Source organism: Adiantum capillus-veneris, chromosome 29 (assembly GCF_014529385.1).
Source record: "Adiantum capillus-veneris isolate H3 chromosome 29, ASM1452938v2, whole genome shotgun sequence".
Lineage (NCBI taxonomy): Eukaryota > Viridiplantae > Streptophyta > Polypodiopsida > Polypodiales > Pteridaceae > Adiantum > Adiantum capillus-veneris.
The window spans coordinates 80,061,776-80,080,139 of NC_140959.1; the positions used below are offsets into that span (position 1 = coordinate 80,061,776).

General features: G+C 42.4%; 1 pseudogene across 1 annotated transcript in view; it reads left to right on the forward strand.

The window, feature by feature from the left end:
* The window catches only part of LOC147419462 (uncharacterized), a 95,626-nt pseudogene extending 85,332 nt beyond the window's left edge, over positions 1 to 10,294 (forward strand). The window contains exons 3-6 of the transcript XR_015187095.1: positions 39 to 63; positions 7,276 to 7,326; positions 7,412 to 7,508; positions 9,793 to 10,294. The product of XR_015187095.1 is annotated as an uncharacterized LOC147419462 (transcript). The remainder of the gene's footprint in view (positions 1 to 38; positions 64 to 7,275; positions 7,327 to 7,411; positions 7,509 to 9,792) is intronic.
* Positions 10,295 to 18,364: the final 8,070 nt, after the last annotated feature.

Genomic DNA, 18,364 nt, shown 5'->3' on the forward strand with positions numbered 1-18,364 from the left:
CTAGGACTTGATTGGGCCGACTTTTTGGCTTACTGTAGGCTATGTCAACTACTGCAGGTGCAGGTACTTTCAAAACTCGATTGGTTTTTTTGTTTGCTGAAAGCCTAGACACTATGGGGGCCGTGGGCTTCTTGTGCATAAGAAATAATCATGGTATGCATTATGGCGTTGCCTCAGGGCGCAATACTTCTGCGTGTGCATGAATGACAGTAAATGGTGGTAAGTATGTGGTGATGAAGCATGAAGGTTGGATTGATGGCCGTTCAGGCTTCTGTTGGGTAAAAAGCAAAAGGCGGGCTATTACTGTATACCGACTTTGTAAATGGTTGCTACAAGGGATTATGGCCAATGGGCCACTTGGTGAAAACAAACAGCAGGTTGCTGTCGCTATAATTACTGGTTGTTTCCATATGACAGTTCTCAAAATCAGTGGGGCTCTCTCTTTCTGTCTTCCGTGATTAACTGGTTGCTTAGTATATTTTGGAACTCATATGCCGGACATTGCATATGGGAATAACCTGACATCCTTTTTCGAAGGTAAGTATGTAGCAACACATTCTTCTAAACTTTTGAAATAAGCCATGGTTGGCATGACCAGACACTATTGGTTGAGATAATCGATAATGACTCTTGGATAAAGAAGGTAAGTGGATATTTGTTGGCTTGGGTATAGCATCCAAGCTGTTTGGCAAGAAAATGATAAAGTTCTTTAAATACTCTCATCTTGTCTTATTAGTTGGGTTTTTTTAAAAAAACGAGGCATCTATAACCTCTGGATAAACAAAAAATATCGGATCTCGCATCTTTTTACCTTTGATACCATAGGTTCTGCTAATTGAAGAAGGTAAGTATACAGTTGCTTCTTTATACATAGTCACTAAGCGGTGGCTCTTGGTGTTACCCTTGATGGACTCCACCATAGTTAAAAAAAAAAAAGAGAATATGAAAACTGCTAAACTAAGTTTGTCTAAAGTAATTAAACCTATAAGATGGCCATGGATAACAACTGATATATTCCATTGATACCTGTAAAACACATCAAGGCTAACAGAATTGTTGTCTTGTTTGGATGGATGCAGGTAAGGACTCTTATCTTATCTTGGATGGCTTTCTTTTCTTTGGCAAGCAACCTTTCTGTAATGAATTACTCACTGAGGAACCAGGAAGTTCTCCTATTTCTAATTTTACTGAAAGAGGACCTCTTTCCTACAATCATTGTACCTAAATAATTCTAATACTTAGTTATTTTTGTACATATCAGTTCATTTATTTCTTGGCCAGCTGTCTTTTGAATGTAAAAATTCAATTATGTCTTATTAGTTAAAATTGAAAACAGCTACACACACACACACACACATTTTTTTTGTAAATCGATTCGATTAATTTACTAGTGGGAAACCTCGAAGCAAGGAAAACCTTAAAGGGTCATCTACAAGGGGAAGAACACAGAACTACTCAGCTGGACAGAGTAGCTAGAAACATTCATAGGAAAGCTGATGTATTTCTACGGTGATATCACCAACCTCCAAAGCAAACCGTAACTATTGCCTAAGAGAAAGCTTGAAGAGTGGGAACGGGTCTGCGTGAGTACGATGGAACATGTAAGCATGACGTTGACGCCACAAGGTCCAATAATCCCAGTATCTGACCCACATAAAGAAGACTGCAAAACACTGTAGTGTCGGTGAGGAAATGCCAAATGCCCAGAACCTTTTGTGAAAGACAACCGCAGGAAAATGGAGACACATGCAAACCGATACACGGCGAAGGAAGTCTCTAGTAATGCAGCAATCCCACAACAAGTGGCAAATATCCTCTTTTGCAGTTGAGCAACGAACGAAAGAAGAAGGGCGAATATGACGCGCCCTAAGAATAGTGCCGACTGGAAGCACTCTAAGCAAACAGCACCAAAGAAACAATCACTCTTTCAAAGGCAAATGGCTTTTCCACAAGGCAGAGAGAAGCGTCTTGCACCAGAGATCAGATTTGTGCATGCGCCAAAGGGCATTACAATGATCAGCAAGCCATGATTGTGGTAGAAGAAGAGCATAAATTCGACCTGCAGAAAGGCGTTTCCCAAAGTTCCCAGTCAGACATGCGATCACCATTAGGCAAAGGTGAAATTGGCAAAAAGTCGAGCAACATGCTTTGAAGCTCTCTTCAAAACTGACGGTAATGCATACCCAATCCAAAATGGCGAGCGGCGAAGGGAAACTCAAAAGTATATCCGGTCTCATCAACTACATCCTCAACCACACGAATGCCACGACCAGAGAGAAAGTAAGCTTGTCGAGGGGAGCGGTCGACCAAAGTAAGAGAGAATACGCGGCTCCAATGAAGACTTTCCAAACAAATCGATTCACCTTCCTGCCGAGGATTCCATGAAAGGTGAATCGTAACCTTTTTCCAGGCAGATACCAAAGTGGAAGCAAGAGGACATCCAGGAATGTGCCCTTCCATCTTGCCAAAAACCACCTCCCAGATAGACGATTGTCAATGGCCAAGAGAGGAAGTAACAACATAACCGAGGTATGCAAACATCAGAGTCCAAGGCTGAATTTGTTGTGCAAGTGTAGGCAACAACATAGCTTCCTAGCAAGAACATGCCTGCACAAATCCAAAATATTAAGGCCACCAAGACGTTTAGGAGTGCAAAGCTTCTCCATCGACATCAAGTGTAAGCCTTTTTTCTGAGCATGGGTCCGCCACAAATGGGACATAATGTCTGACATAAGAGAATCAAGACAACGATGAAGCCAATGTATTAGTGGCAAAAAGAACTGAACATATGTCAATGGAATACTCTGAACAATTCGCAGACGAACATGTAAAGGGCAAGTGGATAGCTTCTAGTAATGCAATTTGACATTCAAACGTTGCATAACCCAATTCACTTTTTGAGAGTGGGGACATTCCATCCAAAATGGATAACCCAATGGGACATAATGTTCGACATAAGAGAATAAAGACAACGACGAGGCCAATGCATTAGTGGCAAAAAGAACTGAACATATGCCAACAGAATACTCTGAACAATTCGCAGATGAACATGTAAAGGCCAAGTGGATAGCTTCCAGTAATGCAATTTGACATTCAAATGTTGCATAACCCAATCCACTTTCTGAGAGTGAGTGACATTCCATCCAATTGGATAACCCAAATGCCTAGTGATCACATTTGTAGAAACAATCTCACCTGGCCACAATAGACTATGCCAATCACAAGAACGAAGAGGCAGAAGCTTCGATTTACAAAAGCTGACTCTAAGTCCAGCCGCAATGCCCAAAAATTCCAAGGCTTCTATAATCGCTTCGACATCCGCCTACTGATTACGAGGCATAAACAACGAATCATCGACGTAAGCTTGGCCAACGAAGGTACGACCCAAAGGCAACCGTAGACCATGCAGACGCTCAACAGAGGTCATGATCAAGATAAGTCAACAGCGGGTGAAGATGTGCTACATGCATACAAGAAATAAACCACATTGGCGAATTTAGGATTAAACCCTAGGCACCTCATTGTGGCAGCAATGAAGTCCCACTGTACAGTGTCAAAGGCCTTTTCAATATCAACTTGCATAACTAGCACATCCTGCTGAGTGTACTACACACACACACACACACACACACACACACACACACACACACACACACAAAACACGGGGTGTGGTCACACCCAATGTTAGTAGGTGAGTTAGTGATGTGAGTTTATACATTATGAGGAGAGGGCCTTTACACCCAACAGGGAGGAGTAGGGGAATAGGGGGTAGAGGGTCAAGGTGTACAACAGCTCATCTCAAGAGATGAAGCATTGGTCTTTGTCATAGGGTGTCAGTGTCTTCCATGCTGAGAAGGTTGACAGGTCATGCTCGATGTCAATTAGTGATGATCCTAATCCGCTTGTGCATGTGTCTCTGGTGATGTGAGGATCCTTGTAGCTTGGGTCGTCTAGCTCGTCCTAACTGAACATGTCTATCAAGTGATGTCCCTTATCTTGTAGGTAGTGTCTCTACTCTATCATGTCGTGCTGCTGTTGCTGAGTGGGGGCTCTAAAGAAATCCTGTCACGTGCACATCCAACCCTATGTGCATGTGGACAAGCTACTTTAGGTCCAGGGTTCAACTTAGGAAGTGTTCTGGCACCTTTGTGAGCCTGTGCGTAGGCCATGCATGTCCAGCCACTTAGAGTAGTTGCATATCCTTTGGTTGCACACAACATGATCATCAACATTATAGTCAATATCCATCATGAGCATTTAACAGTGCACAGAATCCATTTTTCCTATTTTATCCATTTTTCACTTATTATTAATAAGTGACTTTGTTGGGAAACTGGGTAGGGCAAATTTTCTTAGCTCTATAAAAGGAACCTAGCGCTAGCACTTTCTGGCAGAAGAGGCAGCCAAAGTTCCTACACTTGCAGTGCACCTTCTCAGCAAGACCTACAGAATTCCTTAGCGTTTTCAGCCATCAAGACCAGCCAGCGTTTTCTACAGCATCAGCCTTGGAGTTTTTGCAGCAGAGTACCTAGTGTTTTTGCAGATCCCCAGATCAGCTTGGCGTTTTTGCAACTTGCAGATCAACATCAGCGTTTTGCAGATTCCCGGCGACAAAATCAGCCCTAGCATCAACGTTTACTATGATGATGATGACGATATGGGAGACGCCAAGCCTCCGGATTTCTCCCAAGCTGTGATACATTGGCGTTGTAAGAAGGCCTCATTAACTTGGGAGTCGATCGATGCATCCTTGACCAAGTGACATGCATCCCATCTTCCAAACCATTTCTTGATGTCAAGCATCCACCCCGAACTTAGTATTTTGCGCTTGCATGTCTTTTGGACCTTTTGACTTGCTTCATATGCAATTCTAGGAAGTCGATACAAAGGGCTACGTTGTGTCTTAAGCATGTACTCCACAACCCTTTGCATGCCCAAGACCTCAATGGGAAGCGATCCGGACTCAAGAAGTAAGAGCATGTAGGGTGTTTGTGTCTTGATTTGGAGAAAGTTGGTGAGATAACGTTTTTGGACATTCTCAAACTCTTTGCAAGTGGACTTCCCGATGCTTCCATCCCACACCTCCATTCCATAAAAAAGCACCGGTGTCACCAATGTGTCAAAGAGGTACTTTTTTAGAGAGAGAGAGAGAGAGAGAGAGAGAGAGAGAGAGAGAGAGAGAGAGAGGATGGAATGAAATATCAAGGATGAAGTAAAGTAAAAGACTAAAATTAAAAGATTAAAATCCCAGACTGAAATGGCAAAAGTGGGCTCTGAAGTCTCCTGTGAAGCATACTCATCCGATTGCTCAGTCCCTGCTCTGAAGAAGTCAGTGATTGCCCATGGGCCATTGTGAATGTCTCCCACTACTTGGTCTCCTCAAGAGACTTTCCCTCTCTCTGCGCAGCTCTAGCAAAAACAACCCGAGGCATCTCTGATCCTGATATCTCATAACTCTATCCTGATATCTCTGATCCTCGTATCTCATAGTATACCGGACAATGACAAATGTGATGTAACTCTGTCTCTGGCTCTATATGGCATAGCTGGCATATCTTGGCTTCTGTTGGTACTCTCCTAAGTCTGCCAGTCAATCTCTAGCTGATGCGATGATGTGAGCACATTGTATCCCATAGGATAAATGAGTGTCCATATAGGTCGGTCTGATCACATATCCATCCTCTGTTAGTTGGAGGGGCTGCTCTCTATAGATAGCCATCTTTGTGCCCAACTCTTGTGCCGGCTTTATCCATGTGCTTCTGGTATCTAGTTGAATCAAATCCTGACGTATAAGTCTAGTGGTCTTTGTATCTGTGAGAGAAAGGGAGGGTGCATCCAAGGAGTACTGGAATGGAGGCAATCTATCCATGCTGAAGCCATGTGACTGAAACCATGATGTCATCTGCCCATACCAACATGCTGTGTCCCCTTGTAGCACTAGGTGTCAGGATGACTCTAGTGCTAGCCGAGCATATCTATCTCTAGGAAGGTCCCATAAATTATGCATGAAGGAAACTGATTTAGTAAGGGCCTCAACTATGAGAGGAGAGCTCAGCCCGAATATTTACATGTGGCACTGAGGCCTTAGCCCGAATCATCCGAGAGATCATAGAGACTAGAGGCCTCTCCATACATCCCATCCATCAGTGCTACCAGATCTGCCCTAGTGGTCCACTGAGGGCCCCAAATCTGAATCCCATAGAGCGTAGCTGAAGCCACTAGAGTGTCAAAAAGCCACAGCTTTGTTCGAGGTTCCTGAAACTGAACTTGCGAACACATTTTCTCCAAACCTCCCAAGGCTGCATAAGCTCTCGTCAATCTAGTCTCTACTGCTCTCCTCAATGAAAATGCAGGTCCACTGAAGACTACCCTAAGATAGGTGTATGCATCTGTATACTCCATCGTCTCGTGGCCATATGTAAAAGTAGGTGTTGACCTCCTGACCCACTGTGGTGTGGTGTTAAACACCATAACCTTGGTTTTCCCCAGGTTAACAGACAATTCAGTATCGTGGGCAAATGTGTACAAAGCATCTAAGTGACGTTGCATTCCCTTCGGGGAGTCAGAAATCAACACATTATCATCAGCATATAACAATAGTGAGATCCATGTCCCTGCCAATTGTGCTCCTCTATCACCATCCCTCTCAATGTAGTCACAAACCTCATCCACATACATGCCAAATAGTGTAGGAGATAGCGGACAGCCCTATTTTACCCCGACAGTGGATTGAACCAAATCAAAAATCCCCTCTGGAGTGCGTACATGCCCCACTACTGACTTGTATAGAGCCATGATCCCCCAAATCAACTCTTTTGGAACCCCCATCTCTCCCAGTCTGCGCATCAATCTAGCTCTGGGCACTGTATCCAAGGCTTTACGGAAGTCCACAAAGCAACAATAGAGCCGTCTCCCACGTGATCTCCCCTTCTCAATAATGGCTCTGGGTGTTACAATATGATCAAGAGTAGAGAAACCTCTCCTGAAACCCGTCTATCCTGCTGCCCGTACACCCTTTCTCCGCTCATCTACTCAACGAGAGAGAGAGAGAGAGAGAGAGAGAGAGAGAGAGAGAGAGAGAGAGAGAGAGTGTTTTAAGATCTAGCCGACGAGGAGAGTTGAACTCAAGACCTGTTATTCAAGAGGGAAATGGCATAACCAATCTACCACACTTGAGAGAGAGAGAGAGAGAGAGAGAGAGAGAGAGAGAGAGAGAGAGAGAGAGAGAGAGAGAGACGTGGTTTGTATGAGAGATGAAGCTTTTCATTGTTTCAGGATTCCTTATGGTTATTCTCCAGTGGTTGTATGCTGCCCTGATACATTGAAGTAAAGATCCTTCTCTTGCCGTTAATATTTTTAGTGGGGTGTTTTTTCTATGCCTAAAACCCAGCAATTCACCTCGCTATTTCAGGAGTAATCCAATGATGGTTAGAGCTTTTTTGGAAAGCACTGGAAAAGGGTTTGTTTATGCCACATCAAATACTGAACATGCAGCAAGGATATTAACGGTGATACTTAACAATATTTTGTTAAAATTGCAGTTGCGTGTATCAATTGGGTTTGACACCGTTCTTTAGAGCTAGGCTTCCCGATGGCGGATTGCGCTTTGCGGATTTGCATCTCTGGATCTACATGCATAGTCTATGTGTGTGTGTGTGAGAGAGAGAGAGAGAGAGAGAGAGAGAGAGAGAGAGAGAGAGAGAGCTCTGTGCCTTCACGCCCGTATCTTTACACTCGCATGTTGAACCTTAATGTCATTGTGACTTGGATTAATTGTTGCCGTTAAGCTGGTAACTTGTAAAGACGCGAATGCTGCATCAGCTGGTTCACCTTCTGCAACCTCGTTTGCGGAAGGAACAACAACTGTGCTATGTAACAGGGACGGGCACCACGTGCCAACGGAAAAGAACAGAGTGAATAACTTTAAGCACTTCAAATAACACTGAACTGAAAGAGATGCACAACACACGAGACGAGGAGTGGCGGAGTTCCAGCCCGAGAGAGCATTGGCCCCAAACCTTGGCACCCCTTTCGGTATTTCTTTATATTGTTTGAACTCAGTACAATGCCGGTACTTGCGCTCTGCTCGTTCACCTAGAAGAGTGCTATAGTATGAGCCCTCTGCACATATTTAAAGGCCCTTGGCCCTTCAGAAGCAGTTTACATGAAAAGCTTACAAGCCTAAAGGCATCTAGCTCAAAAGCTGGTGCGGAAATTAGCCATTGCAAATTATGGAAATCCGTACAGGTGCCATGTCAACAGAGTCAGCGTAAAAGGCGGAATTCCATACATTTGTCACGTCCGCAGCTCAACGGAAATTGCGGGTGATCCGTACAGCAAGCGTCATCACTTGAATTCACAAGAGAGTTAAAGGGTGTGTTGGTCGTGCTTTAATTATTGTCTTTAGGTCACTTGGGCCCCATCGGATGGGATCCCATAAGTTGGTGAAAACTCCTCTTTAAGAATAATCCGCTAGGTAAGAACTTTGCAAGTTGGTAAAACTTCTTCTGTTGCTTCTTCTTAGGGTTTAGGCCCCTCAATCGGGATCTGTAGGTTGGCTCCGTTCTTCAGTGGCTTGACACATCAGCAGTTTGCAAGTTTCAGGGTGAGGCTCCACCTATCAGTAGCTGACTGCCCATTGGCAATCTTAGGCTCTTTCTAGAGGAGATCATGTGCTGACCATGTTTTCACTACTAAGGACACACTCCTATGGAGATTGTTGATTTGGCAAGGAAGGCCCCTTGTTCAATTGGACTGGGACCTTGGTGAGTGTTAGTGGCCTTCGTTGTGGGATGATGGAGCCCCTCTATCCTTATTTGAGTACGTTGTGAATACATTGTATCCCTTGCGAGGAGGCTATTTTTGCGGACCTGACACCCTCCTCATAGGATATAGACTGGGCACTCTACAAGTGATCCCGGATGCAGGTAACCAGCAGGACATAGTTTTCACCACGATATGCAGCATGACGCTTTGGACCATGTGGAAGGCTCGATGTGTCGATGTGCCCACATTCTTGGCTTAGTCCTCCTCTACATCCACCATTTTGACAGCGATTTGGGCAGAGCTGCTGCATACTCTTCGCAGTCAGCGGGATTCTTCAGCCGGCTCCTCCAGGGCAGCGGGGCATTGTCGATGTACCTTTCTTCACCATGGGCGAGATCATCAGTTCTTTCCAGTCCGGATCATGCCCACATCACATGGCATTATGCACCTCCCCAATGGTTCATTTTACACTCATCGTATAGACCACGTTGATATTTATATAGGCTGCACATTGTTACCTCGCTTTTGTACTTCTCTGGGTGATAGACGATTGAGCATATCACCAAAAAAAAAAGACAGTGTCCCACTGTATATTTTGATCTGTTTTTGGGGGGGGGGGGGGGGGGGGGGGGGGGGGGGGGGGAACCAGGAGGTCGGGAGCTTGAATTCTGATTCATCACAGGTATCTAGTAGTATGTAGCCACTTCTATCAAAATACGATTTGACCCTGTGACATACAGGTTTAGGGCCAATGGCATGACGGCTGGGTTAATGCTACTACGAAGATAAAAGAGTAGTGGATTTCAAATATTTTGTTTGCTTGTAATAATGTTGGTTAATATGGTAGCACTGTGGCAATGCTATGCATGAAGGAGCTGAATGAGATGTAGTCATATGGGTGATTACCATGAGGTTGTAGGTTCATTGTATAATCACAAGGAAGAGTATGGTATTGCTTGTAGCATCCATGATTGGAGGTGTGTGTGTGTGTGTGTTTTTCATGCTTAAAATGTATGTTTGGTGCAGGATGCAATGACTAGTAGCGAAAGCTCGGACAAGCGTAAGGCTGTTGAGTCCATGAAATACTTGGCAAATGGGTAAATGGGGCTCTATGGAGGGAAGCACCTGGAGCAATTTTTTGGTATGGTTAAGTTCACAAAGTCTCTTGACATCATGGATTCAGTCGCGTAACCCTGTGCCTGGAGTCAGTGCTTCTCTTGACGAGCTGCGAGCAGGCAATGCAGGTTCTATTCTCAAGGCTTCGGACGTGATCCTTGAAGAGATGTTCACCAATGCTTTCCTTTGACCCACCTGTTTTTCTCTGCGCAAAAAGTAAATTTAATTAACGACCTTGAAAGGAAGTTGGTAAGAGGAAAATGGTTTAACCTTTCTATCACCGAAGTGTGGTAGATTGGTTATGCCATTTCCCTCTTGAATTACAGGTCTTGAGTTCAACTCTCCTCGTCGGCTAGATCCTTAAGGTCTCTTGGAGTAGTTTCCTATGACGTTAAAATACTCTTCTTTTCTCTCTCTCTCTCTCTCTCTCTCTCTCTCTGTGCGCTAATTTACATGTGTTGAAGGCAGGGGTCTTCTAAGTTCTGTCTCATCGTCTTTGTCTCCTATGCTTTGTGATTAAGCTTCTGTTTTTTTCATGCTCATCAAGTGTAGTTAAGTCTTAAGTCAGGCCATTACCAAGACCTCACAATCAACCATTGGTTAGGTTGAGGTCCACGAACTCCCTTTGGTTGACACATTCTCATCTCATATGCACATTACATGTTGCAATCTTGTTGGAGAAGCATTTAAAAAAGTCGTGTGTTAAGGGGGTTCAATGTAAAGACAATGCTAGATAGTTGTTGAAACCGTTCAATTGACACTCAGGATGTCAGACCAAGTTAACGAATGAGAGGTGAGAAGGTTTATAAGGTGGCAATGAGAGTAAGCTCATGAAGCTTAGGGTATGCATCCAGCTTCGTAGCCCTAAGTAGAGATGGAGTCCAATCACCTTGAAATAATCAATTAAGAACGCAAGAAAGTTGATTCTTTGGACTTAATTTCAAGCTGTAGAAAATGAGTCGGGACTGCTAATTGATAGGAGCGAAGGCGTGACCTAAAGCTTAAGTTACAAGAGTTTAAGGAGACATGGAGCAGTGACACCAAGGTTGTTGCGGGAGCGATTCATACCACCCATAGAGTGCATGCAACAAAACCTAGATCAATATAATGTCAAATCGAGGACACAGATGACACGATAGGCGCATAGAGGCAATCTCTTTAGCTTGTCAGGTTGAGACCATACCACTCATACAACACTCTGAAAGGCTAACTAAACCACAACCTAGAATCTCACTGCTCTCAACTACACCACCCAACCCACATACACACAAACGGAAGGAAACTCACTATATCATACCAGAATTGTACGAAACTTCAGGAACACCATCCCCTAACTAGGATACACCCCCTCACTAGGATACACATGTCGCAAAGCCTCTACACTCAAAATCCTTGCTCTAAACCAATCTGCGGAAAGCGTGTATAAAGACAATAGATTTTTGGAGGTGCTTGAAATTGAAATCTATGAGTATCTATGCGAAGCGTATGTCGCCATGATTCACGACTACTTGCAAGCAAAAAATAGGCATCGTATGATGTTCTTACGACCACAAATGGCTCGTAGATGCGTCGACATGCGTGCTCTGTTCTGCGAGGAATGTTTGGCGTTGTCGCGTAGCTCTTACCGAGCCTTGCACGATGGTGGTGTTGGTTCTCCAATGCGATGAGCAAGCGGGAGTTGCATCAGGATGAAGCTCACTGGTTAAACCTAAAATAGAGTTTAAGGGGTTAAATGGCTTTGTATGTACAATGTGGAAGTATCATTACACCCAGGCTACCGAGCCTTGCACGATGGTGTTGTCGGTTCTCCAATGCGATGAGCAAGCGGGAGTTGCATCATGATGAAGCTCACTGGTTAAACCTAAAATAGAGTTCAAGGGGTTAAATGGCTTTGTATGTACAATGTGAAAGTATCATTACACCCAGGCTTTTGCAACTAGACTACCTACTTATTACAAATGATGTTTTTAACCATAATCCTCAGCATTTCATAACTCTCAAAAAATAAGGCTTTGTTGAATTATGTTGTGCTGTTGATCCCCCCCCTCCCTCCCTCCCTCCCTCCTCCTCTTCCGAATTCATGTCGTCCGTGACATGACTCGGTTGTCGATGTTGGTGCGGTCTTTGGTTTTCGTTTTCTTGTCTTGTGCTCCATTGCTTGTACTTTGTCAAACCACACAAGAACTATGATCCATGAAAATCAAAATTGATGACGAACTTTTGTTCTTCACATCCATGCTCCGAGCTGCAACATCCATTTATGTCATTATAGGTCTATTGCCAAATCTAAATTCAGAAAGAACCCAATCTAGTTCAGCTTGACTCTTGTCATCATGGATAGATAAAGCTCATCCATCATTCACTCCAGTAAATCTTTAACTTTTACCAAGTTGCATTCCAATACAAAGTCTGTTTGTCAAGTCAAATTTGGGAGATATGATCTGCCTCATCAAGGACAAGATATGTAACCCTACGAAGGTTAGTTTGTCTATCATTTGTGTCTGATCTTCGTCGTGGGTGACTCCTTTCTTCCTGCATCAAGGTGACCAAAGTTACATTTATCACTGTTAGCTTTTCTGTGATTTGTAAATCATTATACAGCTTCTACTTGATACATGACTTAATTAAAGCCTGACAAACCCCAATTAGTTTCCCAAGTTAGTAACTTGCATTAAAAGAGCCTTATCTGACATCATTCGTGATAGATGACCATCGATGAGCTATCATGGTTCATTCGTCTCCAAAGCTCATATACATGATGTACATGTATGTAGATGGCTATCATGGCTTCAGGTTTCAAAAAATTGCATCGTTGACTAGCTAGGTTTTTTATTTTTTGAACCCCTTAGCTTGTACTCTCTACGCGTAGCCTCTTGGCAAAGTTTAGCTTGATTTGGACTTGCATTTTGCTTTCCAAGCTTAATTTTTTGAATTTCAATCTCGAGAATGACTGATGAGCATCTCGGACACCTTATGTTCTTGTCAATACTATTAGTCCCTTTTGTCTGTTTGGCTCTATTAAGTCACATACAAGATATAAAACTTATAGTATAAAGATCTACTTCTTGTATACGGCCTTGTGGTCACATGAAGTGTCTGATAGGCAACTTTACACTTGATTGATGGTTGCTTTCATTTAGTCGATCACCAAATTTCTTTGTCCTTGTAGTTCATCCCAAAGTTTTATGACCATTCTCAATCATTCTTGGCCCCATGTTATTGTTGAAGATTGATTGCATTCTTTTCTTACCTCTAACATTTTAGCCTTTTGCGTATGGCTTTTGGGATATACCTTGTGAAGGGTCGTCATTTTCTTGTACCTTATGCAGTCTATTCATCACTTTGATTAGGGATTTTGTTTTTTATAAAATCGCAAAATTAACGAAAGAAAACTAAAAATCAACTCAACCAAAAAAGAAAAAATTATTCTAATAGAATTCTAAACGTTATGTACATTGTAAAATGTCCCTAGGGGCTCATATATGGATTTTGTCTCCATGCTCCTCTTATCACGCTATTATGACGGCAGATACTTTGAATTTTGTCAAAAAATCATCACAATTAAACGCAAAAAATTCAAAACAACTCACAAAACATTGCCCTCTAATATTTGTATATTAGGTACGCATTTAGAATGCCTCCCTCCCTCTTATTTGGAGTCCTCCTTGACGACAGGGTATCGCCAAGGGTATGTGTTGTGCTTGGGAAAAAAAAATTATGTCTATGCAGGTCTTGTAATGTAGTCCTATTATGCATATCCCATTATGCATACACAGTTAATGCTTGGAAAAGATCTATGTTGTGCAAGATGTGGGTATAAGCAATTTGTTGACTAGGCTTCCTAATCTAATCAATGTGATTTTTTTTGAAGCTCTTGTGTCGTTTGCTTGATTGAAGGTCGTAGAGCTTTTTCGAAGGCTTACTTATCTGTTTGATGCTTCTTTGGAATGCAGCTTAGCCTTCTGGTTGGTTTTTGTATTTGGCATTGTTTCTCAACAGTGGGTTCTCTTCTAACTATATTGTAACTGTAGGAGTAATTGAAAGAGTTCAAGTGGTGGTGTTGTAACAACAATGTTATTGGTTTCCCTTTGGGACCCACTTCTTTGGGATAACTGACTGTTTCATTGATGAAACTCGTACTTGTCCTTGTTTTGTTTGTGTTTGAAGAGATTTCTTTGGGATCCACCTTGTCTGTGTGCGAGTCTTTAGCGATCTTTGCTTCATCTCTTGTATGCTTGGTTGAGGACGAGATTCAGACTCTGGGAGTTGATGCTCTAACTGTTTTGGAATCCAAATGAATTCCTGACCTCTTTATGCTTGAATCAACTCTTTCGAAATCCAAATCTGATTTGTGAATGCTTGCGACTTTGAGATTTTCCTAGATGCTCTAGCAAGCTTCGACTGCTTTTCTGTTGGTATTGGATCTTGTAATTTGTCATCAGAGATCTTCGTCTTCTTAATCCATACCTGCTTTTGGCCAGGCTGGCTCTTTGGTATCCAGATTTGTTGAACTTTTTGGTTCGGACTGGTTGTTCTTTGCTTTTGGTCTTCTTTAGCTGTCCACGGAAGCTAGTGATGACGTGAGTTTTTGGTAGGGGATGTCAAAAGAATCATCACTATCACTGCTATCCTCAGCAAGGTTTCATTCGAGCACTTTTCCTTTGTGGTTTAGCTTGTTATGGAAAGTTATTGTTTGTTTGCTCTTATGTTGTTTCTGGGATGGCTTTTCTATCCACTTCATTAGTGCGCTGTTAGCTCATTGACATAATTGTGTTCTTCTTGGGTGAGTCTTTTCTTCCTGTATATGAGCCACGCATGAGGATGCTTGTTGCAGTTGCGTTTCCACCGAGGATTTTGGAATAAACTTTTGTTGCATTTTATTTTTGTAGCGATGACATTGTTTTTGGGTCTTTGATCTGGACAATCATAAAACCGTGCATTAGTTAAAGTTTTGTTCTTGTCACCTGTTGGGTCGTTCGGATTTCTATTGTTTGCATCTTCTTGAAGCTCCAAGTGTGCTACAGAGTCATAGAAATCTTCTTCTTCTTCGGCTTCGTTTTCTTGGATCACACTCACTACAAAGTAAGGAACGACATCATAGCCGTTGTCATCACAAAACTTTGTTATTGGATCGTCTTAAATAGCGCACACAACAAGAGTAGCCAAGATGTGTTCCCATTTAAGTGGCTTTAAAGCTTCCTTAGAAAAGGATTATAGGATATAATCCGTATCTTCAATTGCCCTTTTTAGGATGCCTTCCTCTCGCTTTAAGCTTCCGCATTGTGAAGCTCCAGATATCCACAGTTCTTTAGGCTTACCCAACCATGTTGGAATTTCTGATCTTGCTACAGTAGCGGAATCAAACTCTTCTACTGAGGTTCTTGTCACATCCCTGTAACTATGGTCCTTCAAGTTTATTCTTGTGGTGATTTCTATATGTCTCAGGTAGATATAGTCATAACTCCAGTCGTCTTGGACCATTTTCAGTTGTCACATGAATGGTCTTCTTAAAATGATATCATAGTTTTTCTTCTTGTCAAAGTCAACAATAGCAAAGGTTTGCTCATATTCAATGCCACAAGAAGTAACTTCTTTTTCTAGTAGTCTTATGGGCCTTTCCATGTGTGTCAGCAAGCTGCAGTTTCATCCTTGTAGCCCTCACTGCTAGTTTTTCTCATTTTTTCAAGACCTCTTTTGTTGCAATGGCAACACCACCTGCACTGTCAAGGATTGTCATGGTTTTTACACCTTGGAATTTCATAGGAAGAGTGGTGGTCCAATCTTCTCCCTCATAGTACTTGCCTACTTTGTTTAATGGCATTGGCTTAGTGTTTAGCTGAGGCATTTCAAGCTCTTTGATCCCTTCCTCAATTTGAGTCATTGGTTTTTTAACATAATATTTCTCTAGGTATTTTTCCACAGTAGCCCACATGTTTCGTCGTATTCCAAGCAACTTGGCTAATGTTATCGTACAAGTGACTGATGTTGACAAAATGTCTATCAATCCTTTTGAATTGATGACCTTATTGAAAGAAAGTCTCTGTGATGGGACTGCAACAACCTTTGACTTGGCCTCGTACTCTCTCGTATAGGATGGTAGTATTCTTAGCGAATGGGGGTTGATTGTCCATAGACTGTACATATCCTTTGTCTCCCCAATATGATTCCACTTCTAGGTTCATTTGAGATCAAGCCTCAAATTCCTCTATTGGTGGAAGAGACACTCCTCTTCTATCACCCTTTTGGTTTACTCGTCTGCTTATTTCACTTTCTTCATTAGCTTCTCTGACTTGTTTCCACAATTCATTAAGACCATCTATTTCTTTACAGCTGTCAGGTATAGCTATGTGAAATCCCTCGGAAGAGTTATTTGTGGTATTCAACACTATCCTTGGATCTAATGCGGAGTCCTTGAGCTTTTGTTCGTGCTCGTGATAGGAATTTGACTCTTTTCGTTCCTGGCTTGGTGGGATTACTCGTGTAGGTACGACAAGGATGACACCCTAAGGTTTTTCAGCTTGTGGTTCTAGTAAAACTTGGATTTTTTAATCATTTACTTGTACATTTCAAGCTTGTCCTTTTCTAGATATGTCATCCATCTTTGTTGTTGGGTTTGATTGTTTTTGAGCCATGTTTCATAGGCTTTTAGGAGGGCGTCTAATGTCTCATTAACCTTCTCAATCAATACCGATCCTCTTGAATTAGCAATTCTCGGTTTCTCCTTTGTGGGTGGTTCTTCTGGAGGTTGAGACATCTGGGTAAGAGAAGGTGAAATTATTTTCTCATGTTGTCTTATCTTCTCTTCAGCTTGGGTAAGCTTCTCAGCTAGGGATTTTTGCTCTTGTTCCCTACGTGCTTTCATCCTAGCCTTTTTAGCTTTCCAGCTATTTTGTTTGCTCTTGATTTTTTGACTAGGTGCGTCGGTTTTTGGTTCACCCGTCTCTAGACTCACATCAATTTCCATTTTCTCTGTCTCTAGATTCTCCACAGCTTCCTTTTGAGCTTGCATTCTCGTAACTACTTGAACTGGTATGATGTCTTCATTTTTCGAGCTACTGGGTAGCTGAACAATTCTTGAGACATTCGTTGTGATCTTTCTGACTTGGTTTGGATTTTTTGGACAGTCGAGGATCAAGTGAATGACACCGTAGTCGAGACAATAGGCGTTTACTTGAGTGATCTCCGTTTGAGGACATTGTTTGACCAAGTGGTTGCCACTGCTTTTGTGACAATCTATCTCTGGTTGAGGAGCTTCTTCTTGCAATTCCTCTTGGCTGTAAACAGACTTTGATCTTGCTAAGTCTTTTTTCGCAATGAACCACAATGTTCTTTCGTCCATCTCATACCTTCTTTCTTCAGGTCGAAACGGAAGAGGTGGAGGTTATACTGGTCTCCCCACTCTATGTGTTTCTCTCATCTTCCGTCGCTTCAAAGCATAGTACTCGCTTTGGTTGTTATAACACATTGTAGTTGGTACTAGCGCTTGTTTATTAGATGCTTTCATCATCTGCGTGTATCTTATGTCTATAGGTATTCTAGCACCTGGCAGCAGAGGTTGTTGTCCTAAGACAGACTGTGGTCTTGCAACTCTTACTAGACTTGGCATATCCCCCATATCGTATCCAGGCGGAGGAGGTGCTACTAGAACATGTTGTACATACCTCTCCCTAGCATACTCCATGCCATAGTAACACTCTTCTCTCGTATGGTTTGTCCGTTTTCTCTCTCCCTCAGATCAATATTTACAAGAGGAGCTAACCTCTTGATCATTTCGTTAATAAATGTTTCTTGATCGATAGGTGCCGTTGGTTTTGTAATGGAATTACTCATCTGTGAATCATTGTGATGAGAGGATGTGTCGTCCTCTTGACTATTACAATCCTTTTCTTTATATTCCTCACAATTATCCTCTAGATAAAGAGCTTCTTTGATCAATTCGTTTAGCATCAGGCTTCTTATCATATGCATATTCTTTTGAAGACTCGCATGTCTCATCCCTTGGATAAAGATCAGCATTAACCGTGCTTGCGTAGGAAGTTCCACTTTTGCAAAGAACTTGACATATCTCTTGAGCCATAATTCTGCTTTGCATACCGATTCACCCTCTTTTTGTTTGAATCTATGAATTTTGCGAGACCGTATTTGAGGTATGCCTTTCTGGGAGAATTCTTTGATGAATTCTTCAAACAACTTGTCTAGAGTCTCAATATCCCATCTTTCACTGAGCCGAACCATGTAGCCGCGTCATCTTCCAGAGTCAGTCCAAATCCTGCAAACTATGTTGAAAAATCCAAAACTTCATGTACTCTAATTACTCTTTTAAAAGCCGCTGCGTGATCTTTCAGATATTTATCTCCTACATATTTCCTATTTACCCATTTTTGGACTTCGGATGGTCTAACTCGTCGGTTGTCTACAAGTCTTAACCAAAGAGTCTCCCAATCCTTCTCTCGCTTCAGGCCTTCTACTATGTTTAGGTTCT